The 17,844-nt window shown below is 46.4% G+C and overlaps 1 long non-coding RNA gene across 1 annotated transcript; it reads right to left on the reverse strand.

The window, feature by feature from the left end:
- Positions 1-11,300: 11,300 nt before the first annotated feature.
- On the reverse strand, positions 11,301-14,861 carry LOC130189306 (uncharacterized). Its single transcript, XR_008830747.1, has 2 exons — positions 13,849-14,861; positions 11,301-13,797 (listed from the first exon to the last, which is right to left on the reverse strand). It is a non-coding gene; the product is annotated as an uncharacterized LOC130189306 (long non-coding RNA).
- Positions 14,862-17,844: the final 2,983 nt, after the last annotated feature.

Below are 17,844 nucleotides of genomic sequence, written 5' to 3' on the forward strand. Positions count from 1 at the left end.
TTTTCTTTACTTACTTCTGCTTTTTTTCACTTTTTGTTTTGTGTCGTGGTGGTAATAACATGACAATGACTGGGGATAACGTCTACCCGCGTGCTCAGCGATCGCTGCTGTGCAGGCGCTTGTGCAGGCGAGAAGAAAGCCTGAGAATCTGCTGCTACGGAGGAAGAGGCTGCAGAAGGCAGAGCGGCTGCAGGAGGCGGGTGAGCGCGGAGGGCTACGAGGAGATACAACCTCTCGGCACGTGGGAACTTTGGGAATAAGGCGAGTCTTTGGGATATAAGGCGAGATGAGCGCGCCGGCGAGAGGACCGAGTGTTTCTTCACTGAGCAGTGTTCTGTTTCCGACTGAGGATGCGGACTATCTTACTCAGATCATCACAGCGCCCGGCTTCAGGACTGTTCAGACGGCTGACAGAGAGGGGAGAGCTGGCGGAGAGGGGAGGGCGCGGGGCTGTGTATGTGAATGAACGGTGGTGTAATGTAATCCATGCGAACATTGAAAGCGCTTCTGTGGGGATGCGCCCTGAACTGTTGGCCGCCGGATGCGCCCCGCGTATTGTTCGAGAGAGTTCACGTGGTTGTCCGCTGTGTGCGCCATCGTGCCGCCATCAGGAAGCTGTGAGGACCATCCACTCATCCACTCTGTGTGCTGCATCTGCTGCATCATCAAGCCCTTGAGCATCATTGGTTCACTTGGTGACTTTAACCACACAAAAAAAAGAAAGCCAACCAACATTCCATCATAGACTGCCCAACAAGGAACAATAAAACTCTGCGACTGCTGTGCTAATACTAAGGCCGACGCCAGACGTTCCCTCCCCTCCCCCAGGCAGGTCTGATCATGACCTCTCTATGTTCAGGTATGTTCCTCTGTGAGGTGTGAAGCTGACGACCAGGAGACCACGGAGGTGGGAGGAGGGTCTATGACGACTACAGGACTGCTTCGACAGACACGGACTGGATGGGCTGGGGACCGCACGGGAGGACATCAACAGTGACATATGACCGACTGGACCACCCATCACATCCCACCAACACGCCACCATCACAACACCATCTGTCCCCTCACTGCTTCCCAACACTCCCAACCTGGCGCCCTGGATCACCAGGGCGCTGCTTGGAAGAGCTGCTCAGGTCTGGAGACAGGGATGAGCTGGGAGAAGGAGAGCGCAGCTAAACCAGGAACAGCAGGAAGTGAAAGGTGGGGGAGCAGGAGGAAACTCCTGCCAAACTCAGCTGAACAGACAACCAGGGGTGGTGGGAGGAAGACAGCCAGGGACTGTGGTCAAGAGGGAGGGGGAACAAGCTGAGAATCACCAACAATGGGTTCAGTTCAATTTTTTCAATCAGTTCACCCCCATCTCAGCACACACTCCCTCCCCCTCCACACCTCCCACTCCCCCCCTCCCCCTCCCCCCCCCCACCCCCCTCTGAAGCCCTCAAGCCTCCCCCTCCCATACCTCTCCTGCCTCCTCCCCCTCCCTCTCTCTGACAGCTGCTGAACAGGTGAGAAGACAGCTGGAGAAACTACACCAGCGCCTCCCAGGTCCCTAAAGACCTGAGCCTCCCAGTCCTGCTGAAGCCTGCCACCCCCCTGCTGTGTGGAGGCGCAGTGCCTGGTCCCTGTCCCGCCAGGGGCACCATCTGGCCCCCTGAAGGAATCGTGGTGCCTGGTCCCTGTCATGTGGCCTCACCTCGGCCTGGGTGAAGTCACTGTCCGACGGCCTCAACCTCATGTGGACATGTGGCTGGGTGCTGGCGTCTTCATGTGGGAGTGGGCCATTGCTCACCCCACCTGATCTGGACCCCAGTCTCATGGATGGCCCCACTCAATCATGTGAGTGTGCCATTGTGGGATCCTGCCCTTGCTCATGCCATCCCTGCTGCTGATGGAACCGATCTCTCTGTGACACACGTTTGCTTTGAGACACCAGTGGCATTGACTGCACTGCTGCTACTCTGTTGTTCCTTGAAGTCGCACATGGCAGTGTCAGGTGGGGCATGATCAGCACAAGGGCTGCAGTAGGCTGGTGTCAGACAGGCCATACTGAATGGGCCGTGGCAGGTCATGCCATGTGGACAGTGATGGATGATGTTACTCCTCTGTCCTCTACTCCCTTCATCCCTGCAACTTCGGGCAGTCCAGTACAACACGGAGTCATGGAGCCTGCTTAAGTACTCTGATGATTCTGTGGTGGTCGGGTGTAGAGGGATGGTGGAGAGGAGGAGACAGGAGGCAGGAGCCGAGAGCTCTGGGTGGGTGTTGACATAGTGGGCGTACAAGTGAGCATGGTCAAGAGACAGTCAGGAGGTGGACTTCCAGGAGCATCAGGGAGTACTACAAGTTACTCCTGGGGTGGGCGTGGAGTGGGTGGAGGAGTACAAGTAGTGCAGCAAGAACAGCAGACAACAACTGCAGCACAAACTGGCCAGTGTGTCAACATGTGGATGAAAGCTGGGTTTTTCCCAGAAAAAGTGTGATCCTTCAGCGTGTGCAGCAAGATGCTGGAGCTATGGGGCCAGTCGGTTGTAGCCAGCAGGGGACCAGGAACCATTGTCTGCAGGAGCTCAACATCAGATCCTGGCACAGGAAGGCTAGGGAAAGAGTTGTGAAGGCTGGCTGGCTTGGAACCAGCCAGCCTGAACCTCCAGGTCACCACCACTCCAGGAGGACCAACACACGCCAAACTCTCCAATTCCAGACAGGACCTGCCACATCTCCTCACCAGGAGAACAAGGAGACGGTCTTATATCCTCTCTGATTCCTCACCTCCTCACAACAGTTTTTATTCTGCTGTGTTGCTTCTACTGACTGCTATGAGGGCCCTATTTTTCTATCTTGTGTGTTCTATATTTATTCTTATATGTTTTTGCTCTTGATTATCTATCTATCTATCTCACAGCCCCCCCCCCCTCCCCCCCTCTACATTCCACATTAAGCAACACACACACACACACACACACACACTTAGCCTGCAGGCATCTCAGTGACCCGCTCTCCTCCCAAACAGCCATATATCATTCATAAAGTCACACATAAGCTCTTATAAAGGCTAAAACGTCACAACACACACACATATATACACACACACACATTTATACATGCACACACATATATACACACACACACACACATATATACACACATGCACATTTTTAACACTTTTATTGATTATTTTAATGAATTTTCAGTGTTTTTCATATACTGAGACATTGTTTGCTCATGCGTGTTGGTGCGTGTGCGTGTGCACATACGTGTCTATATATTATACTGACATCTGTGCAATGAGATAAATGACTATATGTGAGTACTTTGGGATTTGATGATTGGCTATAACTTCACACTGGTTGTTAAAGAATATCTTATTGTTTGGTGATTTACTAAATTATTAAAGGATATCTCTGAGTCGATAGTTGGATAATAATCTGTATTATTAAAGAATGTCTTTGGATATTTAAGAGGAGGAAACTCTGCTCATGTGTCCATTGTATAAAGATGATTTTCATTAACCCACATGAGCGTCATATACTGCATATTATTCTTATACAGACGGTGTGACTTGCTGCTGTAACATGCTGCCTTTACATGTCCTGCAGAAGGGAATCTTCTACTTCTAGTTATTATAATGATCTATGTCCAATTAAGGTATTAGATATGATCATGGCTGCTCTCTGGGACATCACCAGTCCTCCTCAAGGCGATGTCTGTGTTCAAGGGGCCCAACCAACAGTGGGTGGATGAGCTGAACTTATTCTTCAACAGATTTGACCAGCCCCCCCCCCACACACACACACTCCGTCCACTCAGACCCCCCCTCCCTCCCTGCTGCAACCCCCATCATCTGCACACCTTGTGGATTACTCCCCCTCCACACCTCTCATACTCACTCTACGACCAGTCTGGACCACCACCAGACCGGGGTGGACCACCACCTCAGTGCATGGATCCTGGACCACCTCACCAACCGTCCACAGTATGTGAGGATACGGGGTGTGAGTCAGACCGGGTCTCCTGCAGCACGGGGGCTCCACAGGGAACCGTTCTGGCTCCGTTCCTCTTCACCATCTCCGCCTCGGACTTCAAGCACAACTCTGACAACGTCTACCTGCAAAAGTTCTCTGACAACTCTGCAGCCGCCGGCCTCGTCTCTGCCGACGATGTTATGTATAGATAGTTATATGACACATGTAATTGCAAACAATTCGGTCAAAAGTAAAAAGACATCATGAGTTCAACGTTAAAGTTTGATTAAAACAATAAGTTATGAATCGTAACCCTCAGTCAAACTGATGTAACGTTGTCTGTGAATAAATAATAAACTCTTTGTGCTCGTTAGATCCTCCAAACCGAATTATATCTCATGTTTAACCGCTACGGAGAGGTCAGAGCCAGCGGAGCATTTTAAAAAGTCCTGCCGACATCAGGCCGACATCAGGCTGCTGTCGGCGGGCACACGGCGCGCTGACCGCCCGGCGCTCCGGAGCTCGCTGAGCAGCAGAGCCTCAAATCTACGGCGCAGATCTTTATTAGACTGAATCAAATCAAACCGACCACAGATTTGATTTCTAAACCACGAACTTCCTGCCTGAAAACATCCTAACATTACATTCCGTGACTCAACAACAGTAGTATTTAGAAAGTCAACTGCCAGTTGTTTATTTTCTCCTCCGCCATTGTTTTCGGTTGCTGGTGAAATGCATTCTGGGATAACAAGTCACATCCGGGTATTTTGAACGTGTCAATATTGTGCGACGCTTCAAGATTGTGCGACGCGTCAGTGACTTTCTAAGCTTCTGGGCGTCACTGATCAGAGCGCTTTTGACGTCACTGATCAAAGGTGTTTGGTCAGTGACGTCACAGCTCGCGCTCAAAAGTCTATGAATAGGGACAGTTGGTAACTGCTGGCGTTTCACACTTTCCAGGATTTATCGGACCATTACCCTTGAATAAGCCACATCATTTACACGAAAGCTCACACAATCACAGAGATGTCTTCCCCTGTGATCAAGAAGAGAAATCATCCAATTTACCACCAACGTATCGTTTTCTGGAGATATTTTCTCTTCAGCAACAAAGAAGAGAAAAATCTCTGAAGTTACCACTGTGGTAAATATGATTTCCGGAGAACATCAGCAAGACAGCAACATAGTCCCAGAGATGTCCTCCCCTGTGACCAAGAAGAGAAAATCCTTCATGGTTACCACGTTTGTAAAGATGGCTTCCGGAGAGACTTTGCAAGATAGCAAAATTATCCCAGAGATCTCCTCCGCTGGAATGAATCATATGGAGACGACTCCCGAGGTTACGACTGTGGTGAGAATGACTTCGGAGGAAGTTTTCCCGCACAGCATAATAAACCCCGAGAAGTCCTCCCGTGATAAAGAAAAGACACTTCTTCAACGTCAAAACTGTGGTAACAATGACTTCCAGAGACATCCCGGTGATGTCCACCCGGTGACGAAGAACAGAAAACCTTCCACATTTCTTCTGAGGTAAACATGATCTCTGAAGAAATCCCAGAGCAAAGGTTGAAAGTTTCTCTGTTAGCCCAAGAGTCCGAAAAAAAGGATCACCTTCGCTTCTGAAGATAAAACCTCAGAAAAAAAGGTGGACATGAAAAACAAATGTTGACCTGGATCAAGAGTCCAGGTATTTCCATGATCACCTTTTCACCCTCATGAGATCCAGGAACCTCAAGGCCCAGGTGGCCTTGATGTTCATGAGCCTTTAGGGGGGTTGCTACTAAATAAAACTCATGGGATCAAGAGATCCAGGTACTTTCCATGGGGGTCACCTTTTTCACCCCTCATGAGACCCAGGAACCTAAAGGTCCAGGTGGCCTTGACGTTCCTGAGCCTTTAGGGGGGGCGGGGGGGAGTTGCTACTTTAAAAAAAAAAAAAAAAAAAAAAAAGTTGTACCTGCAAACTCATGGGGAGTGAAAAGGATGACATGGGGGGGGGGGGGGTCACCTTTTTCACCCCTCATGAGACCCAGGAACCTAAAGGTCCAGGTGGCCTTGACGTTCCTGAGCCTTTAGGGGGTGCGGGGGGCAGTTGCTACTTACCTGCAAACTCATGGGGAGTGAAAAGGGTGACATGGGGGGGGGGGGGTCACCTTTTTCACCCCTCATGAGACCCAGGAACCTAAAGGCACAGGAACCTAAAGGTCCAGGTGGCCTTGACGTTCCTGAGCCTTTAGGGGGGAGTTATGCTACCTGCAAACTCATGGGGAGTGAAAAGGGTGACATGGGGGGGGGGGGGTCACCTTTTTCACCCCTCATGAATTTGCAGGTAAGTAGCAACTTAACTCATTAATTAACCCACATTAATATTCTAAAGACCAAACGCACATTATGACAATACATTTGTTCAACGCTTATTTGTCAAAGTTGAGAAGGAACAAAACTCAACAAATCATTGTGAGCTGCTAAGAACATGTGACAGGTGTGGTCTAAGGCAGCGGTTCTCCACTGATCTAGGGCAGCGGTTCTCCACTGATCTAGGGCAATGGTTCTCCACTGATCTAGGGCAGCGGTTCTCCACTGGTCTAGGGCAGTGGTTCTCCACTGATCTAGGGCAGCGGTTCTCCACTGGTCTAGGGCAGCGGTTCTCCACTGATCTAGGGCAGCAGTTCTCCACTGATCTAGGGCAGAGATTCTCCACTGGTCTAGGGCAGTGGTTCTCCACTGATCTAGGGCAGTGGTTCTCCACTGGTCCAGGGCAGCGGTTCTCCACTGATCTAGGGCAGCGGTTCTCCACTGCTCCAGGGCAGCGGTTCTCCACTGGTCGAGACCAGCAGTTCTCCACAGGTGTTAGCAGCTTACATCCACTGATCTGGGGCAGTAGTTCTCCTTTCAGCAGAGGCGGTTCTCCACTGGAGGTCAGGGGCACCTTCTCAATTGTGGCAAAAACAGCTTTGAACAAAGTAAATGTAACAACGTGCGTTTGATCTTTGATACATTAATGTGGGTTATAATAAATATAATTAATTTAATAACATTTCCAATGGTCTTGGGCAGTGGAAACTGATTGGGGGCAGTGGTTCTCCACTGGTCTGGGGCAGTGGAGAACCACTGGTCAATGGCGGTGGTTGCTCCACTGACCTAGAGCAATGGTCCTCTACTTTTCCAGGGAGGTGGTTCTCCACTGGTCTTGGGCAGTGGTTCTCCACTGCTCTTGGGCAGTGGTTCTCCACTGGTCTCGGGTAGTGGTTCTCCATTGATCTAGGACAGTGGTTCTCCACTGGTCTTGGGAAGTGGTTCTCCACTGGTCTTGGGAAGTGGTTCTCCACTGGTCTTGGGCAATGGTTATCCACTGCTCCGGGGCAGTGGTTTTCCACTGATCTAGGGCAGTGGTTCTCCACTGGTCTTGGGCATTGGTTCTCTCCTGGTCTTGGGCAGTGGTTTTCCACTGGTCTTGGGTAGTGGTTCTCCACTGCTCTGGAGCAATGGTTCTCCACTGGTTTGGGGAAGTGGTTCTCCACTGGTCTTGGGCAGTGGTTCTCTACTGGTCTTGGGAAGTGGTTTTCCACTGGTCTTGGGTAGTGGTTCTCCACTGCTCTGGAGCAGTCATTCTCCACTGGTTTTGGGAAGTGGTTCTCCACTGGTCCGGGGTAGTGGTTCTCCATTGGTCTTGGGAATTGGTTCTCCACTGCTCTGGAGCAGTGGTTCTCCACTGGTCTTGGGAAGTGGTTCTCCACTGGTCTTGGGAAGTGGTTCTCCACTGATCTAGAGCAATGGTCCTCTACTTTTCTGGGGAAGTGGTTCTCCACTGGTCTTGGGCGGCGATTCTCCACTGCTCTTGGGCAGTGGTTCTCCACTGGTCTCGGGCAGTGGTTCTCCACTGGTCTTGGGAAGTGGTTCTCCATTGATCTAGGACAGTGGTTCTCCATTGATCTAGGACAGTGGTTCTCCACTGGTCTTGGGAAGTGGTTCTCCACTTCTCTGGGACAGTAGTTCTCCACTGGTCTTGGGCACTGGTTCTCCACTGATCTGGGGCAGTGGTTATCCACTGCTCTGAAGTAGTGGTTCTCCACTGGTCTTGGGAAGTGGTTCTCCACTGGTCCGGGGTAGTGGTTCTCCACTGGTCAGTTGCAGTGGTTCTCCACTGGTCAGTTGCAGTGGTTCTCCACTGGTCTTGTGAAGTGGTTCTCCACTGGTCTTGGGCAGTGGTTCTCCACTGGTCTCGGGCAGTGGTTCTCCATTGATCTAGGACAGTGGTTCTCCACTGGTCTTGGGCAGTGGTTCTCCATTGATCTAGGACAGTGGTTCTCCACTGGTCTTGGGCAGTGGTTCTCCACTGATCTGTGGCAGTGGTTCTCCACTGATCTAGGGCAGTGGTTCTCCACTGGTCTTGGGAAGTGGTTCTCCACTGATCTGGGGCAGTGGTTCTCCACTGCTCTGAAGTAGTGGTTCTCCACTGGTCTTGGGAAGTGGTTCTCCACTGGTCTTGGGAAGTGGTTCTCCACTGGTCTTGGGAAGTGGTTCTCCACTGGTCCGGGGTAGTGGTTCTCCACTGGTCAGTTGCAGTGGTTCTCCACTGATCTAGAGCAATGGTCCTCTACTTTTCTGGGGAAGTGGTTCTCCACTGCTCTTGGGCAGTGGTTCTCCACTGGTCTCGGGCAGTGGTTCTCCATTGATCTAGGGCAGTGGTTCTCCACTGGTCTTGGGAAGTGGTTCTCCACTGATCTGGGGCAGTGGTTCTCCACTGCTCTGAAGTAGTGGTTCTCCACTGGTCTTGGGAAGTGGTTCTCCACTGGTCTTGGGAAGTGGTTCTCCACTGGTCTTGGGAAGTGGTTCTCCACTGGTCCGGGGTAGTGGTTCTCCACTGGTCAGTTGCAGTGGTTCTCCACTGATCTAGAGCAATGGTCCTCTACTTTTCTGGGGAAGTGGTTCTCCACTGCTCTTGGGCAGTGGTTCTCCACTGGTCTCGGGCAGTGGTTCTCCATTGATCTAGGACAGTGGTTCTCCACTGGTCTTGGGAAGTGGTTCTCCACTGGTCCGGGGTAGTGGTTCTCCACTGGTCAGTTGCAGTGGTTCTCCACTGGTCTTGTGAAGTGGTTCTCCACTGGTCTTGGGCAGTGGTTCTCCATTGATCTAGGACAGTGGTTCTCCACTGGTCTTGGGCAGTGGTTCTCCATTGATCTAGGACAGTGGTTCTCCACTGGTCTTGGGCAGTGGTTCTCCACTGATCTGTGGCAGTGGTTCTCCACTGATCTAGGGCAGTGGTTCTCCACTGGTCCGGGGCAGTGGTTCTCCACTGGTCTTGGGCAGTGGTTCTCCACTGATCTGTGTCAGTGGTTCTCCACTGGTCTTGGGCAGTGGTCCTACATTGGTCTTGGGCAATGGTTCTCCACTGGTCAGTTGCAGTGGTTCTCCACTAGTCTTGGGCAGTGGATCTCCACTGGTCTTGGGCAGTGGTTCTCCACTGATCTGTGGCAGTGGTTCTCAACTGATTTGGGGCAGTGGTTCTTCACTTATCTAGGGCCGTGGTTCTCCACTGGTCTTGGGTAGTGGTTCTCCACTGCTCTGGAGCAGTGGTTCTCCACTGGTTTTGGGAAGTGGTTCTCCAGTGGCAATGGTTCTACACTGGTCTTGGGCAGTGGTTCTCCACTGGTCAGTTGCAGTGGTTCTCCACTGGTCTTGGGCAGTGGTTCTCCACTGATCTGTGGCAGTGGTTCTCCACTGATCTAGGGCAGTGGTTCTCCACTGGTCTAGGGCAGTGGTTCTCAACTGATTTGGGGCAGTGGTTCTTCACTTATCTAGGGCCGTGGTTCTCCACTGGTCTGGGGCAGTGGCTCTCTACTGGTCTGGGCCAGTGGTTCTCTAGTGGTCTGGGGCAGTTTTATTGATTATTTTATTATTTTAATTCATTTTCAAGGTATTTCTCATTCCTTTATATACATTTGCATAATTCCTTGAGTGTGCATGTTAGTGCACGTGCAAATGCACATTGTCAAGCATTGTAGTTTGACACAATTTTTCTGATAGCTATAAATTAAAATAAGCTTTAAAATAACATATCTTTCCAATCTTTCACATATTTTCATTTGACAATTAATCCATACAGAACTAGAACGGGCACTCGGTAGAGCGCATACCTTCGCATATCACAAGATTGGGCATTGAATTATGAACATTTTGGCATTAGTTGCATGCCAATTGGACAAAAATGTATCGTGCTATGGTAAAAAAAAGATGGTGACCTTTCCATGACCTTGACCTTTGACCCGATTGATCCCAAAATCTAATCAAATGGTCCCCGGATAATAACCAATCATCCCACCAAATTCCATCTGATTCAAGAATATTTGACCTGTTCATGACCTTTGACCTTGACCTTTGACCTGATCGATCCCAAAATCTAATCAACTGGTCCCCGGATAATAACCAATCATCCCACCAAATTTCATGCGATTCGGTTCAATACTTTTTGAGTTCTGCGAATAACACGCATACAAATAAATAAATAAATAAATAAATACACGGCGATCAAAACATAACCTTCCGCATTTTCAATGCGAAGGTAAAAAATGTTTACCAATGCTAAAATATCATATATTACATAATTATCCAAAATAGCCATCAATTAACAAAAGTCTATGTAAAATTACAGAAGCCAAGCTACTTTTACAGTTTTCACAAATGTGCTCCTTTTAAAAAAAAATTACAATATTAAAGTTTTGGTTGAACAATTATCAATAATAAAAAGAAGTACATATAAAGTATTTCTTTGGAAAAGAAAAGGTCTTTATTTGAAAATGATTATACCTCAAATTTGAACTGAGCTGCATGATTATTGTTGTGTATTTTATTGAGTAAATCATTGCAATACAAGACACTATTATTTTATATAATATAAAAAACAGAAAGACAGAAAAGGTAAAGGTAGAAGAAAAAAATGCTTAAATATTCCTATCCTAAATTATTATAATCAAATAAATCAGAAAATTAATATAAAATAAAGAAAAATAATAGAGAAAAATGATTACTAGTTTTACTATTATTACGACATGTGTTCCCATCAGAGTGATGATGACACGCAACACACTTTGATTTAAGGTCACCTCATTGCACACATTGTGTGTGTTTTACTTTTTGGAGAAAGTAGTTGCAACTCCAAGGTTTATCGTACAACCCTCCCAGGATGTCTCGTGCATGAAGCTGGTCCTGTCCTCATCACATTTGCATGAACACATGTTCACGTAGTCATCGCGCCTCCTACTGACGTAAGGAAATCCGCGTTATGACACAACTTTACAGAGACGTTCAAATGTCAAAGATTCAAACATTTTGACTACATTCATGTTATAGCCCAAACCTTTATTTGTCCTGTCGTACCATGTACCGTGTATCAGTAGAGGGATGATGTTCCCTGTTGTACCCCAGTGGGCCGCGAGCGTCCCGCTTCACATGTCGTCCTCTCCAGATGTTGTTATCCCTCTTTTTCCCGCCACCTTGAGGCATTCAAACAGGTCTCCATTGTTTTTAGGTTATACTTGTATTCTAGTTTCTAGTTAGTTAACAAGTCATTTTTTGTATGCAAAAAAAAAAAAAGACAAAAATATGGCACACCTTTGCAAAGGTAGTTCTCCAGCCGTGGGCGGAGACAGTGTATTCTAATGAGCTAGCATGTGACACAGGAAGGAGGAGACTCATCTGATTGGCTGGTTGAATCACATGTTTTCTGATCTGGACCGCCCACAAATCAAACTCCAGAACTCCAGATACACAAACGTACAGTACGCGCTCAAGCACCGACAAAGGTGAGTTATTCCTGGTTTAGTGGAACTGGGAGTCTCTGGACACGTCGTCTGGTTTGTCCGTTCTGGGCTACCGTAGAAAAATGTAAAGACATCATCTGTAGATGTAAGGGTCTCTTTCAAAGGAAAAGAAAACACAACGATTGTTACTAAATATGAGCGTATGATGGAGGTGATTGGAAGAAAGAGTTGTTAAGAGCATATGTTAGCATGCTGATGTTAGCATTTAGCTTTAGTCTGATTCAGATGCGGCCTTTGAGGGAATCGGAAAAAGGCAACTCCGTAACAATCTCCGTTTTAATGAAGGCGCCAAAGAATCTCAAAAATTATTAAATCAACTATCGAGCCACAAATAACAAAATAATAACATCATAATAACATCATAATAAAATGTGTTGAAAGCTCCGTGAATAAAACCTGAAAATAAACCTTTGGCTTGAAATATTGTCTTTTTCTGGAGTAAACAATTTCCTCCCACAGACGTGTGTGTGTGTGTGTATGTGTGTGTGTGTGTGTGTGTACCCTCGAGCAAGGCAGCGACCACTTGACCATTCGTATTTAGTATTCTGTAAATCCATCTGAAGAAGAGCCACATGTATAGAACCCCTCGTGTCTCAGGAGCCCTGTATACTTATTATGAAGATTATTATTGATGGATTAATATAAAATTATCTTCCTTCATTTGTATCTTTTTTTGCTCAATGCGTTTGGCTTTTATCCTAAAAACAATAACAACTAAGTCATGAACAGTTTCTCATGAATACAAAACAAAATCTAATTGTGACGTCCAATATAATATATTTAGTTTTTTAAATAATTATGGCTTAGTTGCTTATTTTTCTAATTCATTATGAGAGATGCCAAACATTTACTAAATCTGAGGAATATTTATTTAAAAATGAGACTCGTAAATGTAAATTGAAATAACCAGAATTATGAATTCTATTGGATAAACATCAGAGTTATCTAATTATGTATAAAGTATAATCTTTCTTTGCATGTCAGAATTTCCCCATAACTGTGTTTAGTGATTATTAGAAGTTACTACATCACTATTATAAAATATTATTATACAGACAACTAAGTCATAATTACTGGATAATTCAAAGATAACATTAATAGTTTCCAAAATAGAATTCCAAAATGTATAATTAGAAACTAAATCAGACTTATAAAGTCTAAGTCTACTTTTCCTACAACTAAAGCCACTATCTCATAATTATAAGAGTGAAACTGACAATGTGTTCTCATAATTATGTGATACTGTCACATCATTAATTACCAGAAAAGAAGTTACATTTTCTCACAATTAGTCATCACATTTCTCATGATTATGAGAGAATTTATCATAATAATGAGGGCAAAAATAATTGCAAATGATAATGAAAGAAATCTTGATATCAATAAATGGATATGAGATATCTGAATGTACAAAGTATTGCCATAATTACGAAATAATAAGTCAATCAAAAAATCAAAAGTTACAATTATGTGGAAAAGAACATTTCATAATAAAGCGGGTATATACTTCTTTTTTCCCAACTCAAATGCTTTCCATAGACCTCTGCCTTTTCAAAATAAAGGTTGTGATGAAACCAAGGCACTTTCTTTACCAATCCAAAATATGGCACTAGGTGCTTTTTTTGCTTTTGCTTTATTTTTTCATTAAAGCTACTATGAGGAACTTTCATCGTGTGGGTTTTGGCGGCCCCTGTGGACAAAAGATGAACTGCTCCAAACGCCAGAGTGTTGAGAAAACATCTCATTTTACTGCAGCATGGTGCGACAGTCCGCCCCATGTAGTCCTGGTTCTGGTCTTCCCGAGGTCCTGCAACACGCTCAGCAGCGCGGTGATGTGGAGCTTTGCTCCTCGACCACCTCCATGTTCGTAACTGCGAGGTCAAAGGTCAAAGGCCAAAGTGGAAAGGTGGCAGCGAGAGTCGCAACTATTGAAACAACTAACAAACAATGACCTTGCTGATGTTATTGTTCTTACGTTACAGAGTTACACAGTTCTGAGTGAAGCGATGTGAAATCTGCATTCTCTCTCCTGACCACCAGTATAGAAGTTCATGCACCCATTAAACCTGCATTCTCTCTCCTGACCACCAGGGGGCGACTCCTCTGGTTGTATAGAAGTCTATATAGTGACTCTACTTCTCTCTTGATGTATTCCCTCAGTAAACATTGTAAACATGAGTTTATGTCTCAGTCTCTAGTTTCAAGTCTTCTTCTATACAGCATGATGTCATCATTTAGTACATTGTGGTCATTTAGAGTCACGCAGACCGTAAAGCAGGGGACGCTTTAGGGGCGGGGCTAACCTAACCGTATACGGCGTTTCTCTGTCACTGCTCCGCATTCCAAATATGGTCAAACTAAATGACATCATTGGCTGTAATCCAAGATAGCGACGGCGAAATTGCCAAACTTCCAGGCTTCCAAAACACCAGTCCACCAACTACTGGGTGGCATCACCATGACTACGTCCACTTCTTCTGAACACCCGTCCGTCATCAGCCTGCCCATCCGGGGTCCAGCAGGCCGACCCAGGTGACCTCAAATGACCTCCGAACTCTAGAGTGTTCATGTTGTCATCACATCCAAACACGAGTCTGTAGGCAACGACATTTTTGCCATTTTATTGCAGATCCAGAAATGTTTTTAATAGTTTGGATTCTCCACAAGCCAACGCCAGGTGCTCCTCACTTTGCCCGTGTCTCCTGGTGTGTGTGTGTGTGTGTGTCCATGAGACACAGGTGTGTTCCTTCCACCTGGTCACACCGGTCCATGTCCAGGTGTCGTAGAACCGTGGATGAGGGGCTTTGGGAGAACATCAGTAAACAGATCCATAACTTGTCGATCAAATGATGTCTTGGAGCCCGGAGGGTAGAAAAACAAATCTGTTAACCTGAAGGTTGCTGGTTGGATGCCACATCGGGAGGGAAGTGCCCCCTTTGAGCAAGGCATGTGTCCCCCTGGCTCCCAGGAGACGGTTCCACGGGAAGAGGAAGCATGCGGGCTCATCGAACCGCTCCGGGGTAGAAACCATCACGCCCTCACGGGTGTAAAAAGTCTTGATTTAGAAAATATATAGAATACAAATCATATCTTGCTGTTCTCCAAGTGGGAGTCGATGTGTTTGATGAGGGCGTCGTCAGGGTAACCGGTCGGGAAGGTCAGCTGACACAGAGGGCAGCTCCGGGCGGCGCTCTCCTCTGACTCCATCCACAACTACAGGCACAAATCATCAGTCATCACTTTAAAGGACATCAGAGGACGTGGATGTGTCCCGTTATCTCAACGGATCCTTGTGAAGCAGCGTGTTTGGAGCTATTTAATTTGACATTTGTATTTAGGTTTTATTGGAAAGTAATATTGATTGTTTGTTGCTTATTTAGGTTATATTTTGATATGTTAGTTGTTTCTTATGATAGTTGTAGTTTAGTTTAATTTAGTTGTGGGTTCACTGATTGGGTAACACTGGGCACCTGTGGTTATATGTAGAGGTGGCACAGGACCAGCATGCACCAGGGTGGCCAATGGTTTTTTACCACAGCACGGAGAGGAAATGTCAACATTTTGTTTGTTCTTTATTTTTTGGTTTAAGAAATAAATTATCAGAATACTAACAGGCGGAAATGGACAGTACTTTCTTTTGCATGCGTCAACACCGAAACCCACAGTGCATCAGTGGCGGTTTGATTTATATTTTTGTTTGATTTCAGACGACAAATGGCCGCTACAAGCGTGTTTGGCTTCCGCTTCATCAAAAGGCTGAAACTGTATTTTGTATCAAAGTTCACTTTAGCATTAAAAGTCCAGTCGTGGATCAAACGTGTGATGTTACGTCAGTGTGTCGAGATCGCTCTGCTCTGATTGGCCGAAAAAGGCTCATTAACGCAGCTTTAATTAAAAACTAAAAACGTTTAGTCCGACATGTTTTCTAAATATATAGGGCTCAACTTTTAAAAAATGGTTGCCACTCTGTGTTTCAGTCGTTAAACATTCATAAGATGATATAATGATGTCATGTTAGTGTCGTGTCGAGAACGCTCTGCCCCGATTGGCCAAAAAGGCACATTAACACAGTTTTAAATAATAAATTAAAACTACAGTTTTCTAAAGATTCAGGGCTCAACTTTGTTATTTTAAATGTCCGCCACTCTGTTCAATCAGCTGAAACTGAACATGTAGATTTCCTACTCACGTTGATGGACGGCCACGACTGAGCGTGCTCCGTGGTCATGTAGGCCGGCAGGTGGCAGGAGAGCGTGGCCGGGCCCTCGGGGGGCGAGAAGGAGGGGCGCTGGGGGGCGGTTTCCTAGGAGACGAGAACGAGCGGTGCAGAGCCGACGGGGCCGTGCGCCCAGTGGCGGTGCGTCCATAGGGGGCGCTAGGGCGCCGCACCTCTTAAAATTGAGATGGAAAAAAAAATCCTGTCAAAAAACATTATATGCCAAATCATTTAAATAGTAAATATACCGTGTTGATGCGCTAAATGTGTGTGGGAGACCGTCAGCCTGTCAACAACCACTTAAGTTAATGTGAAAAAATATAATATATCGCCATTATCACGGAGAGAAGCCCCTCCCCTTTTCCGGGACACCGGCCCAACGTGTGTGTACGGGAGCGAGCAAACATTTCAGTCGTTTCGGCAAGGACGGCTTCTCATTGGCGGATGAAACGTGAATCTTGGGGCACAAAAATGTGCGCCCGTTGGCCAATGACATCGTTTTATTATTTCACGTGATTGGACTATTCGGCAGATCAGAGACGTATCGTTCCCTCAGCCAGAGAGCTCCACGGAGCTACAGGAGCAGGTAGCTAACGGAGCTGTCAGCTGGAGGCTCAGTGAGTAATGCTGTTTAGTTTCTCCTGTCTGTTGTTCCAAAGTCCTGGGACTGAAACTCTCTGGACTACAACGGGGGGAGGGATCTAAAGAGCTGCAGACAAGTGGAAAGCACGAATCTTGCCTCAGTTATCTAGCTAAGAGCATGGAGCTAACTAGCTAACAGCCTGAAGCTAACCCTGTTTACAGTCAGCAGAAGGAGACCGAACTGGCATCGAAAACACAACGAAGAAGTTCTGAAAAACAGACACATTCCCTCCAGAATAATGGAAACAGGCTGGTTACAGACATGATTGACTTTAACCAGAGAGTTATGGAGAAGTTTGACCACTTTAAAGAGAGGAGGCTACTTGTCTTTACAGTAGTGGCTCTACTCTGTCCCCAACGTAACATGTGATCTCTTTCTGACTCTATTCTGAACCTCTTTCATGTGAGGGTGAAACTCTTTTATTTTGCAAACCTCTGAAACCCAACCCAATGTTCCTTAAAGCTGCTCTGAACCTCTCATGCCCAAAGTTACAGTGTGTTGATAGTTGTTATTGGACCGTGTTGAGCACGCTGTGTTCTTGAAATAAAGCTTTGTTTTTTACAATATTCTACTCAAAACCTCTTTTCTTCTCATTGTTGAGTGCTATTTAAACTGCGCCCCCCCCTAAAAAAAAATTACCAGCCGCCACTGATACACATAGCTCATTACAGTATTTTGTGATATCAATATTTTTTATAGTTATTGATTATTTTGGGCTTTTAAGGCAATTCAATTCAATTCAGTTTATTTGTATAGCCCAATTTCACAAATTACAAATTTGTTTCGGAGTGCTTTACAATCTGTACACATAGACATCCCTGACCTTTGACCTCACATCGGATCAGGAAAAACTCCCAAATAACCCTTCAGGGGGAAAAAAAGGAAGAAACCTTCAGGAGAGCAACAGAGGAGGATCCCTCTCCAGGATGGACAGATGCAATAGATGTAATGTGTACAGAAGGACAGATTTAGAGTTAAAATACATTCAATAAATATGACAGAGTGGATGAATAGTTCATAGTCGGCATATACCACGATGGAGACCTCCACAATCCATCAGGCACATGGCGGTAGAGAGGAGGAGTGGGCGGAGTCTCAACAGTGGGCGGAGTCTCAACAGGGCAGTGGCGTGGTCGGTAGCAGGAATTCCACGACCCAGACCTCGATGATCCATCAGCAGATAGGATCTATGCCGTCTCATAG

The sequence above is a fragment of the Pseudoliparis swirei genome, chromosome 23 (genome assembly GCF_029220125.1).
Source record: "Pseudoliparis swirei isolate HS2019 ecotype Mariana Trench chromosome 23, NWPU_hadal_v1, whole genome shotgun sequence".
Classification (NCBI taxonomy): domain Eukaryota; kingdom Metazoa; phylum Chordata; class Actinopteri; order Perciformes; family Liparidae; genus Pseudoliparis; species Pseudoliparis swirei.